Source organism: Castor canadensis, chromosome 9, assembly GCF_047511655.1.
Source record: "Castor canadensis chromosome 9, mCasCan1.hap1v2, whole genome shotgun sequence".
NCBI classification, from domain to species: domain Eukaryota; kingdom Metazoa; phylum Chordata; class Mammalia; order Rodentia; family Castoridae; genus Castor; species Castor canadensis.
The window spans coordinates 123,027,833-123,037,729 of NC_133394.1; the positions used below are offsets into that span (position 1 = coordinate 123,027,833).

Genomic DNA, 9,897 nt, shown 5'->3' on the forward strand with positions numbered 1-9,897 from the left:
TCCACCACTTTTGTAAAGAGTCACAAACCATTTGTCTAATTATTCATTCCAAAATTTTGCCAAGGCAGAATGTGCTCACAGGCATATAGTTTCTTCTTTTAGAAAATGAGGACTTATGACCATCCCCAGTCATCTGCCATCTCTCATGTCCTCAACAAAGGAACCTCTCTCTACATTTCACGTTCTTTTTGTAAAGCAGAGTGCTAGATGCTTTCTCTTCTTCACCTGCCTTGAACTTAAACTCTGCCTTTACCACATGGGTTCTGCCTCTTCTAATCTGAGGAAAATTCTCTGTGATGGGAAATGGAAGCAAAGAAGGAGTTGATTTATTCTGCTTTTCCCTCTGTTGTCTATTGTCATTATTCTGTCTGTTCCTGGTTCTTCTTGTTGGGAACATCAAATTTCCCTGTATTGCCTTTACATGTATTACTACAAAACACTAGCAGTATTTTTGGACTAACCTATTAAAATACATCACAGACAGTGGAATAAAGTCCTTGTTTTTTGAAAATATTTTTAACTATTCCAAAGCATTTTTATTGCTGTTCTCTTATGTAACAGCTGTAATTCATGATGTATCCTATTTATAATATTTCATCTAAAATGTAGTTTCAGACAGTAATTCAATGATTTTATTATCAAAATGAGTCCTTTTCAAATGACAGGAACAGAATGTGAGTTCCAGTTCTCAGAAAGTACAAAATATAATAATACAGGAAAAAGAAGAGATACTATTTTAATAGTGAAGACTGTATTCAATCACTCTGGAGAGGTAAATTAGCTTTACGTTTCAATACTTGATTGAATATATATATATGTCCCGTCCTGCAGGACACATCAGCGTGGATAGCGAACCTAGAAGGGGAAGAATGAAGAGACAAGAGACACGAAGGATGACAGCAAGACAGGAGTTCTGATCAAGCTGCAAAATTTTATTGTTCATACAGGGGTATTTATGTGCTGAGGGAGTGAGGGGTATGAGGAGGTGCAGGCTGGTTGGCTGGTTCTGCTATAGGGTGCCCGTTCGCGCCGGCGGCAAGGTAAACTCCTGGAAGAGAAGCAGGGACGGCGCCATCTTGTGCTGGAGATGGAGAAGTTGGGACAAACAACCGCAAAATGTTCCAGGGCAAGGTCAAGACAGAATGGCTCACAAAGGGAGCCTTGTCTCCGACATTTCCCCCTTAATCTTATACAAACATGACCAGAATATGTCGGCTTATTGAGAGGGGATGACAGAGGCCCAGTTCCTCAGGGTGGAGATCATTTTTGCTTTGTAAGCAAGCGTCCTTGCTAAGTTCTCAAGAGAATCTCCTCGGCATGTTTTTTGAGGAGGCGGATTTTTTAGGAGCACGCCAACCGCCATGCACCAGGGCATGTCATACAGAGGTCTTGGGTCTGGAGATCCTAGGATCCACCCTCCTGCAGTCTTACCTGCACCCTCGTTTAGAAAAGCCTTTATGATCACTCTCCCTGGGTGCTGCCTCCCCCAAGCAGAGGGGCCCAGTGGAGGAGGGCCCAATGGGCGATGAGTGGTCAAGAATGTTATATAAGAAGAGGGGGTGGCAGAGAGAAAATTTGGAAACCCAGATGGAGCATTTAGCGAGTTTCTATTGAAAGGAAGGTCTCAGGAGCACGGTCTTCCATATCCAGGCGATGATAATGGACCTGTATAGGCTTAGAGGCTAAGGTGTTAATTTGTTCTTTAATGAATTGTATCAGCCTGTTTATAATGCAGGGCCCTATGATCACAATTAAAAGTAGACCTAGCAAGGGGCCTAATAGTGGAAGAAGGTAGGGTAGAATTCCATTAAGCCCAGTCCAGAGGGGGTTTTCAAATAGCTCCCTTCGTCTCTTTTCTAAATCTTCTTGAAGCTGTTTAATTTTGGTGCGTACTATGCCTGATTTATTGGCATAAAAGCAGCATCTTTCCCCTAAGGCCAAGCAGATACCTCCCTGGTTGGCTGTTAGCAGATCTAAGCCTCGCCTGTTCTGAAGGACCACTTCTGCCAGGGAGTCTATTTGGTCCTGTAAATCCTTAATGGTTCCAGATAGAGTTTGTACATCATCTATAAGTTGTTGAGATAGGCGACGGTAAGAGTGTATAGCCGTGCCTAAGCCAGCTGTATCTGTGCCTATAGCTGCTGTTATTTCAAGGCTGGCAAGGAGCGGTAAGGCTTGTATTGCCCGTTTATGTCTTTTAATTAAGGTGTCTAAGCTAGGAATGGGCAGAGGTTCATCTCCTGAGACAACAGTAATATCTGGGAGTAATAAGGCAACAACACAGCCACCAGTCCAATTTGCTGGAAGCCTGGGGAAGGCTGAGTTTCCTCCACACAAAAAAACTGTACCGTTGGGGGGACAAAGAGCTGGGGTAGGTGAGGAATAATTTAGAACTGATGAGCAATTTCCAAAAGAACTAACCCCAACGTCAATATCATAAGAATTATTTTGCATCCTGCCTTGAAGGCATACTGTAGGTGCATCCATAGGCTGTACTTTAAAGGGAAGTCCAGATTGGCAGGTATCCTGATTATTTACGGTGGAGTTAACAGGTATTGCCATGGGCATTATTGCTCCTGTGGTCATGCAAAGCCAGCAATCCTTAGCAAGGGTGGGGTTGGAAGTGTTAAGCAAGGAGAAGGTACTTCCCAAAATATCTAATGTATTGGGATCTAAATCTGGAATCTGAGATTTGGGCAACATTAAGGGGTGATATGTGAGTTCAGGGATTTGGGGTTTTAAAAGCTCGATTATTTGAAGATGTTTGACAGCATCCGTGGGTCCTCCATCGTCAGAGACCCCTGTAGGAGGGCGGGAAGCCGTCTGCATAGCATTTTGCCCAATTTTAACAAGTTTTAAAGTACCATTATCAAAGGGTGCACTTTTGAGAATGTCATTAATCAAGTTCCAATAAGAAAAGGCGGTCACAGGGACCTTTTCGGGGCCAAAAGATTCATAATAGTCTTTTAAACAGTCTCCGACCCGGAGCCATCTTTTACCATCAATGGTTCCTTCGAGAGGAAACCAAGGACATAAATCTCCTATGTAACAAAATAATGACCTCAAGTCTTTTTCTTAACACGCGCCCCTCGTGTCTTGAGGGCCTCCTTGAGGCCTGAAAGAAACAAATCATGTGACGACACTGCTTGTCCCAGGGTGGGTCACTCACCGTTCGCCGTCCTCACTCTCCTCCTGGATCTGTCTCTCGGTTGCGTTTGCCGAGGCGATCGCGAACTCTGCTTGGGCCCAAGCCTTCCCGGAGGACGGTGTTCTCCCCGCAATCAAAGGAATAGCTACAGCCACGTTGGGCGCCAGATGTCCCGTCCTGCAGGACACATCAGCGTGGGTAGCGAACCTAGAAGGGGAAGAATGAAGGGACAAGAGACACGAAGGAGACAGCAAGACAGGAGTTCTGATCAAGCTGCAAAATTTTATTGTTCACACAGGGGTATTTATGTGCTGAGGGAGTGAGGGGTATGACGAGGTGCAGGCTGGTTGGCTGGTTCTGCTATAGGACTTCTGATAGGGTGCACGTTCGTGCCGGCGGCAAGGTAAACTCCCAGAAGAGAAGCAGGGACGGCGCCATCTTGTGCTGGAGATGGAGAAGTCGGGCGGGTGGTGCGACACCGCAGGGTATTTGCATGAACAAAGGATGTTCGGAGAAATGCAAGATGTCCCAGGAAGGCAAACAACCGCAAAATGTTCCAGGGCAAGGTCAAGACAGAATGGCTCACAAAGGGAGCCTTGTCTCCGACATATATATATATGTCTGTCCCCCCCGCCCCGCCCCAACGACTGGGGCTCTAACTCAGGGCCTTCACCTTGAGCCACTCCACCAGCTTATTTTTTTGTGATGGGTTTTTGCCTGGACTGGCAAAGACTGATCTCTGCCTTCTGAGTAGCTAGGATTACAGGTGTGAGCTATTGGTGTCCGGTCCATGTGTTTTCTATTTAAAAAATGTATTTGCATTATTTTGTATTTCCCTGAATGGCAAGCAAAAAGTCCTCTTCAAAGAGGTTAAAATCTATGTTCAGTTGCTTAGTTTATGGGATTTCAAAACTTAAACAAGATAACTCAGGACTGACTCTTTGGAAGAGCATCTGAAAACCTAGCCAGTTCAACATTCATGCTCCACATTGTCAGTGATTCATCTCTTCTCTGCCCTAAGTTCTTGCGTGCTCCCTCTCTCTCTTTTTGGTGGTACTGGGGTTTGAACTCAGGGCCTCATACTGGCTAGGCAAGTGCTCTACCATTTGAGCCACTCCACCAGTCCTGTTTTTTTGTGTTAAGTATTTTTTTAGATAGGGTCTCTTCACCTGTTTGCCCTGGCTGGCTTTAAACTGCAATCTTCCTGATCTCTGCCTCCTGAGTAGTGGTATATTAGTGAGCCACTGCACCTGCCCTAAGTTCTTTTCTTAGGGCAGGGTTTTCAGTTCAGTGCAGTAAACTATTCCAGAACACCTACCACATGGCAGTCTTTGTCTTTTGCTTTGGATCATGACTGTGAGTCAGGCTGTGCCTCAAAGGCACTAACAGTCCAGTTGGGAAGATAGTCATGTCAATAAACAACATAACAGTATGTGGGGCAACCGAAGTAGGTGCCTGGGAGTGAAATAGTGCAGAGGAGGTTATTCTCACTGTGGCATTAAGCAGAGTGTCACAGAGCACCAGTAAACACTGCAGTCAGCACATCTGAAATAGCTAATAAAAATTAATAAAGTATGCAAAAAGAAGTTAAGACAGGCCAGGCGCTGGTGGCTCACACATGTAATCCTAGCTACTCAAGAGGCAGAAATCAGGAAGATGGCAGTTCCAAGCCAGCCTGGACAAATAGCTTGCAAGACCCTATCTCAAAAAAACCCATTACAAAAGTAGGACTGGTGGAGTGGCTCAAGGTGTAGGCCTTGAGTTCAAGCCCCAGCACTGAAAAATAAAACCAAACAAAAAACTTAAGACAAAGAGGATATCCCTGGCACCAAAACCACCATGTCCAAGATATTGGTGTGTGCAGGAAACAATGAGGTGATCGATGATGTTGTACAACCAGTAAAGTAGATTGTGAAGTACGGATGTCAAGGAATTTAAACCTAGTCCTGCAAAGAGTTTATTTACTTATTTATATTTATTTACTTATTTATTGCAGTGCTGGGGATTGAACCCAGGCTCTCATGTATACTACTCAAGGGTTCTACCACTGAACTACACCCCCAGCCTTTAGGACATGAGTGTTTTGAGAGACATTTCATATCCAAACCATAGCACACAGGCTACCCTTAAACTTACAGTCCTCCTGTCTCAGTCTTCTAAATGCTGGAATTACAGGCAGTTACCATCATGTCTGGCCCTGTGCTTATTTACACAAATATATTGCTCTTCTGCAAGTTAATGTAAATTCACAGCAATTTACATGCTTTGGGTTAGTTGATGCACAGAACTGAAGAATAAGGGGGAGGGGGAAATGGTTATAGATTCTAATTTAATCTGAAGGTCACCCAATGTTCTGGGTCTTTAAAGAAACATTATTTGGCAGTTAGCTTCATTTGTTTGCTTGCTTGCTTGAGGCAGGGTCTTAGTAGGCAACGAAAATCTTTTTAATTTTTTTTTTTTGAGGTACTGGGGCTTGAACTCAGGGCCTACACCTTGAGCCATTCCTCCAGCCCTTTTTGTAATGATTTTTTTTGAGATAGGGTCTTTCGAACTATTTGCCCAGGCTGGCTTCAAACCATGATCCTCCTGATCTCTGCCTCCTTAGTAGCTAGGATGGGCCGGCATGGCATTTAACAGCTTAATCATTTAGATGTGGTTTCTATTTAGAAGTGAAAGTGCTGGGTCAAAGTGGGGGGCGTAAACTTGCAAAGGAATGGCACTGTTACATGTCACGAACTTGACTCTAGGCAAAGTGACCAATGTAGAGATTGTTGGGTTAAGGAAAAAATAATAGAAACTGGTGCTGGTGGCTCACACCTATAATCCTACTTACTTGGGAGGCTTAGAATCAAGGTTTGAGGCCAGCCTGGGCAAATAGTTTGCAAGACCCCCTTCTCTAAGATAATCAGAGCAAAATGGACTGGAGGTATGGCTCGGGCTCAAGTGGTACAGTATGTGCTTTGTAAGTGCCAAGTCCTGAGTTCAAACTCCAATCACACCAAAAATAGAAAACTCAAATGATAACAAGAAATTATTGGGTTAGTCTAGACTCTGATGTAAACATAGGTACTAAAAAAAGAGAGAATGCCAAAATTTAAGCTGACTAGAAGGTTATATTACAGGACTTGTGATAATTTGAATGGGGGGAAAGATGGGGTGATTGACTAGGCTAAGGGATGCCCAAAGCATAGAAATAATAGAAACATTATTTCTAGGTGTGTCTGTGAGGATGCTTCTTGAGGAGATTAGCATTTGAACCAGTAATGCCTGTATCAATACCAGAAGTTATCATCTAACACATGGAGTACCCGAATCGAAGAAAAAGGCAGAGGAAGAGCAAGTTTGCTTTCTCTCTTTCTCTTTTGGTGGGACTGGAGTTTGATCTTCATGCTTGCAAAGCAGGTGTCTTCCTGCTTTAGCCAAGCTCCCAATTTACTTTGTTTTTTTGTTTTGTTTTGGTTTTTTGGTACTGGGTTTTAAACTCGGGGCCTATACCTTGAGTCACTCTATCGGCCCTTTTTTGTGAAGGTTTTTTTTTTTTTTTTTCCTTGTGAGGGGTATTTTTGAGATAGGGTCTTGCAAACTATTTGCCTGGGTTGGCTTCAAACCATAATCCTCCTGATCTTTGCTTTCTGAGTAGTTTGGATTACAGGTATGAGCCACTGGTGCCTGGCTTGCTCTGGTTATTTTGGAGATGGGGGTCTTGCCAACTATTTGCCCCAACTAGCATTAAATCATAATCTCATAGATCTCAGTAGCTAGTATTACACCAGTGTGAGCTACCAGTACTTGGCAATTCTCTCTTCTTGAGCTGGGACACCCATCTTCTACCTTTGCACATTGGAGCACCTGGTTTTGGGGCCTTTAAAGACAAGACCTTTGAATCTATGTATCTTTTTCCTTGACTTACTGTGTTTGGTAAAAATGTCCAATACAAGTGGACATGGTGAGTGTGTGTATACTAGTTTACTCTCAATCTCAGAGGGAAAGCCTTCACTATTTCCCTGTTTAGTGTGAGACTAGCTTTAGTTTCCTACTTAGACTAAAGTTCTCATCTATGCTTGAGAGTTTGTTATGAATGGTTATTGAATTTCATCAAATGCCTTTTCTGTGTTAATAGACAAGATATGTGCAGAAAGAAAGAATGAATGAATGAATCTGGAACTCCTTTTCTGCACACCTGTTCCTCTGATGCCTTTCAACACTGATTTTAGCCAACTAAGAGGCCCTTACTCTCAAATCTTCCTCCTCAGCAGGACTTCTGTGCTCTGCTCAGAATTGAGCCCTTTGTACCACGGTTAAGGAATTGTCCATAGGCACAGCATGACAAACACGGGGCTCACCCCATGAATTCCTTTCACTCAGAAATTGCAGTCGTATTGTATACTGCCTACAAATAGTTGCTGCCTGTGTTTTGTCCAGTTTTACAGTTTATTTCAATGAGAGAGCTAATCCAATGTTAATTGTTTTACCATGGCTGGAAATGTAAATCAAACATAGCAAAATTATGCCAGGCACCATGACTCGTGCCTATAATCCTTGCTGTGTGGGAGGCAGAGATCAGGAGGATTGAGGTTTGAAGTCAGCGCAAGCAAGTAGTTCGTGAGACTCTATCCCAAAAATACCCTTCACAAAAAAAGGCTGATGGAGTAGCTCAAGTCATAGAGTATGAGTTCAAAACCCAGTACCACACAAAAAAAAGAAAAGAAAAATGTCAATATTTTATTTCTCTTAATTATTTTCTTATCTCTCTCTCTTTTTTTTTTTTTTTTGCAATACTGGGGCTTAAACTCAGGGCCTACACCTTGACCCACTCCACCAGCCCTTTTTTGTGAAGGGTTTTTTCAAGGTAGAATTTCATGAAGTATTTGCCAGGGCTGGCTTCAATCTGTGATCCTCCTGATCTCTGCCTCCTTAGTAGCTAGGATTACAGGCATGAGCCACCGGTGCACAGCCTTCTTATCTCTTTTGGTGGCACTGGGGTTTGAACTCAGAGCCTCATGCTTCCTAGGCAGGCATTCTTACTGCTTGAGCCACTCTGCCAGCCCTAGATAGGGTCTTGTGCTTTTGCCCAAGCCAGCCTTGGACCACAGTCCTCCTATATTTGCCTCCTGAGTGGTTGGGATCATTGGTTTTACTTCTTATTTTTCTGTTTTCTAAATTAATTCAACGAGATATTTTTTCCTATATTCTGGAAAAGTATAGTTTTATTTGTTTATTATTTTTGGGTTTTTGTTTTGTTTGTTTTTTTGCTTTGTGAGATGGGTTCTCACTCTGTTGCCTAGGCTGGCCTAGACTAAGGCAATTTTCCTGTCTGTCTCAGCCTTCCAAGTAACTTGGGCTGCAGGTGCTCCCTACTGTGTCCAGCTTAGTGACTTTTAAGTCAAACATGTCTGGGATCATGTTCCAGAAATCCTAATTGTTCCATCACTACTAATTGGCTCCATCACTTCCTAATTGTTCACTTTGGGATAAGTTCTTTTACCTCTCTATGTCTCAGTTTCTTCATCTCTAAAATGAGAGTACTCTTACTCCTCCAATTAGTTGTTCTGAGAATTAAGTGTATAAATACTTAGTCCCTAATAGATGATTGGTTCTCAATAAGTTTTTTTTTTTTTTGGTGGTATTGGGGTTTGAACTCAGGACCTCATACCTGCTAGGCAGGTGCTCTACCACTTGAGCCACTTGAGCCACTCTGCCAGCCCTTTTTTGTGTTGAGTTTTTTGTTTGTTTGTTTGTTTTGTGGTACTGGGACTTAAACTCAGGGCCTTCACCTTGAGCCACTCCACCAGCTCTTTTTGTGATGGGTATTTTCAAGATAGGGTCTTGCCAACTATTTGCCCAGGCTATCTTTGAACCATGATCCTCCTGATCTCTGTCTCCTGAGTAGCTAGGATTACAGGCATGAGCCACCAGTCCCCAGCTAGATTACTGCTTTGAAGAAAGAAATTTCTATGACTCAAATAGCAAATATTAAAATGACACCCATATTATAGAATGACGGTGCTATAAAATTTTTAAAGACTGACAAACAAGTTTTTTTTTTCAATTTATATATGTTAATAGCTGTGATGATTAATTTATGTGCCATGGGTTGCCCAGATATTTGGTGTTTCTGTGAAGGTGGTTCTAGATGAGATGAACACATACATTGAAAGACTGACTGAAGCAGATTGACCTTCCTAATGTGAGTGGGCCTCATCCAATCAGTTGAAAGTCAAACAGAAGAAAAACACGACTCTTTCTTGAGTAAGGGAAGATCTTTCCTACCTTTATACTCAAAGTGAAGCATCTCTCTCCTGATTCTCAGGCTCACAGACTCACTAGAACTGCATCATTGATTCTCCTGGGTCTTTGGTTTGCCAGCTACCCTCAAGTCTCAGAATTTCTTAGCCTCCATATTTGCATGAACAACTCTCTCTCCATGTACATAAATGAAATATATTTGTGTAATTGTAGTAGCCTTGGGAATATAATGAATCCATATTTTTGTGATCTTTCTTCTCACCAGTTGGTGACTGATGGCAGCCAGGGAGGGGATGTTTTAAGTGGAATAGAGTTTTCTAGAGTTTTCATATGTTTGGTATAAGAACTGTCATCAATTCACCAGTAAATATTTTATGATTCCAGTTTTTTTTTTTTTTGATGGGACTGGTGTTTGAATTCAGGGCTTTGCATTTTATAACACAGGTGCTCTACTGCTTGAGCCACACCTCCAGTTCATTTTGCCCTGGTTATTTTGGAGATGG

At 42.6% G+C, this 9,897-nt stretch overlaps 1 long non-coding RNA gene across 1 annotated transcript; it reads right to left on the reverse strand.

Annotated features, from left to right (window-relative positions):
• Positions 1–911: 911 nt before the first annotated feature.
• On the reverse strand, positions 912–5,278 carry LOC141410989 (uncharacterized). The gene is made up of 2 exons (XR_012435825.1): positions 3,170–5,278; positions 912–1,048 (listed from the first exon to the last, which is right to left on the reverse strand). It is a non-coding gene; the product is annotated as an uncharacterized lncRNA (long non-coding RNA).
• Between the last annotated feature and the right edge of the window lie 4,619 nt (positions 5,279–9,897).